Here is a 2,969-nt window from a genome sequence, read left to right as displayed (position 1 = left end):
TCACGTCGGACTGCTTTCTCAACGAGGACCAGTACAATGCGGGATTCGCTACATTCTGAAGATAAAGTATGGATCAGCACCGACTGTCCGAGACCCAACTTCAAACTTTGGAGCTGTAAGTTTTACCATTTTATGTTGCTTTACTGTATGTACACACTGTTGCGTGTGTTGTTAGCATGGCAGCTAATGTGGCTAACGTTTTGCCTCGTCCACACAGCCGGGTATTGCCGGGTACAGATTGTATGAAATTCTTCTGCTTGGTATCGCTGTGTGACATTGATTAGAGCCACCCTGCTAACTTTATCATACTTGAAAGGCGTTTTAGCTGTCTGTAAATTCAAGCCGGTAAAATTCAGACTAAACAGGCTTTGCAGCGATTAGCATAGGTCTCTGAGCTTGTTTGTTAGTGCTGTCAAAGTTACTATTGAGAGTCATGCCTTATGATGTCCATTTTAACGTTTATATCATGTTTACAGATACAGTGCCCGTGGGGAATATCTAGATAAACGCACCAGTTACAGGGCATATGTGAAAGGGGATAGTCTGTAATACACATTTCTTGCATTTTGCACATATAGTGAGCTATTTGCAGCATTTACAAGCTATTGACAACCCAATTTACACATAATTGAGTGCATTTGTTGTTATAGTTTTTGCACTGCTTGCGGCTGTTGCCATAACTACACATTTGAGGAGATGTTGGTGTAACCTCTGTTTCCTCTGTTCAGGCCAGCACATCAAGTGCATCGTATTCTTGCAACAAGGGATGTTGCATGCCAGACTGACCCACTGGAGACGCGTATTGTAGGCACACAGTTATCCTTGAGGAGTCTTCAGCCTCACATCAGAAGTACAGGTCTGTAGCCATCTGAAGTGCATCTACTTTTGATAAACCTAACAGTCATTTATCAGTCTTGGAATGCTGTGCAGGTAAATGAAGCTGTGGTTACTTAGAACTTGTGAGAGTGTGTAAGCTAAGGTTTCTGTCAATATTAACAGCTTTGATTTTCTCTTTACTGTACCTCCAGACTCTAACTGGCTGCCATGTCCTACAATGAAAATGCTGACCAACCACAAGCCCAAACAAAAGAAGGTGAACCACTGTTCAAGGTCCAGTTTCCAAAGGCCATGAAGGGAGAATGCAGAGCTAAACCAGTTAAGACTGAGCCGACATTCTATAAGTGATATTATTATTTTATTTTTCATTCAAATAATGTTTTGTACACATTGTATTAAGTATTGCACGTATAATGTTATGACAGTTCCATCAATAACAAAATACAGTAAAGAAAATGTCAGGAGGTAGTTAGAAACAGACTTTCAGTCATTGTTTTGTAAAAAAAAAAACTTTTGTGTTTTATCAAACAGGGAATGTGGTGGACCTCATATTTGAAAAAGTCTTTGTTGACCTGGGACCATACACAGAAGCTGCTTTGGCCATCCCCATCCCAGAGGACCTCACTGCACAGTTCGAGCGGCCTGAGAAGGAGTAGGTCATATCCAGCTATGTGTCCCGGTTCTATCATGGGCCAGTCTAAAACCCACGTACTGGGGCCTGTGGCGTCAGGAAACCCGGCACTGATGCGTAGGACCAGGCAGGCTGGAATGATGACCCAGATTCTGTGACCAAGGAAGCCCCAGCACCAGCCCATAAAGCTCCTATAAGGCTAGATACCTGTACCGACTAAAACAACTGGACAGGGCATTTAGTCTTGCAAACATATATCTATGATGTGTTTCACAATTTTTTTTTTATGGATCCAGTGAATCCTTCAGCTCTTTTATTATCACTGAGACTGAAGTGAGAGAAAAGTGCCTCATTTGATTTAAATAAATGCTTGATCGTTACTAAAGAAATAACTCCTCTGAATTCATATATTATATGCACACTATCTGCTGATAGGAAAACTTTACAAATCAAAGAGCAGCTAAACTAATTTATTTGAGGGTGTGTTACTCCATTTGTGGTGTGTTATTACCATTGTAAAATTATGTGCACTGAAGTAAAACAAGACTGCCTAACATCTTTTATTTAGATTGAAACTATGTTTTTACAAAGAAGCAAAACGTACTGGTGTATTCCTCTCAACCGTAAAGTACCGTAGTCAGTGCAGTACATGTTGCAGGCATTCTGGAGGGAGTACACATTGAGGCAGAGCGGCTCCAACCCAGGACGGTCTACAATACATGGTAAATCTTCCTCGATCTCCCATAGCCGTCTGGTAACCTACAGTAAATTACAAATGGTATTATTATTATTATTATTATTATTATAAATGTAATCAAAACAAATTACTGATTAGTTTGTCCAGTGAGAATGCTACCTGTGGTATCTCCTAGCAGCAGATATTCTCAGCTTCTGTGGACATGGCTGCAGTTTCCACAGGAGCACCTATCCAAAATATAGAGAAAAATGGTAACATTCACCAGAATATAAAGCTTATGAAATTCAAAAACCGGCAAACAGTGGAGCTAAGGTGGGTAAGAAGTAAGCTTGGCTACATATCAAGCGCATATAACAGGTAATTTATAATATGTTGTCAGGCCGAGACTCAAAGCAGGACTCAGATGCAGAGATTTTGAATAACAAAAAGGCTTTTATTAAATTCACCGGAGACCTCAGACAGAGTGACAAACAAATGGCTATAAAAACTAGACACTAAACTCTGAATCCTGAGAAACAAAACACTCCAGGAGGAGGAAAAAAAACTCTAATCAAAAGAAACAAATCGATAAACACAAAACGCTCCGAATGAAGGAAAAACCGAAGGACTATGAATCTAATCTATGGAAAGCATTAACAAACAAAAAAAAAAAAAAATCACTCGTTAAGAGGAAAAACCAAAGGACTAGGAATCTAAACTATGGAAAGAATTAACAAACAAAAAAATCACTCGTTAACGAGGAAAAACAAAGGGCTATGAACTTTACCTATGGAAAAATTTACAACAGAAAATCACTCTTCGAGG

The 2,969-nt window shown here is 39.6% G+C and overlaps 1 long non-coding RNA gene across 1 annotated transcript; it reads right to left on the bottom strand.

The window, feature by feature from the left end:
* Positions 1-2,004: 2,004 nt before the first annotated feature.
* On the bottom strand, positions 2,005-2,457 carry LOC147817312 (uncharacterized). The gene is made up of 2 exons (XR_015436475.1): positions 2,325-2,457; positions 2,005-2,227 (listed from the first exon to the last, which is right to left on the bottom strand). It is a non-coding gene; the product is annotated as an uncharacterized LOC147817312 (long non-coding RNA).
* Between the last annotated feature and the right edge of the window lie 512 nt (positions 2,458-2,969).

This window comes from Seriola lalandi, unplaced genomic scaffold (assembly GCF_002814215.2).
Source record: "Seriola lalandi dorsalis isolate HSWRI2012SDOR001 ecotype SW California unplaced genomic scaffold, Sedor1 jcf7180002054974, whole genome shotgun sequence".
Taxonomy (NCBI): Eukaryota; Metazoa; Chordata; class Actinopteri; order Carangiformes; family Carangidae; genus Seriola; species Seriola lalandi.
Note: the sequence above shows the minus strand (reverse complement) of the source record. Positions and strands in the feature narration are given on the sequence as shown.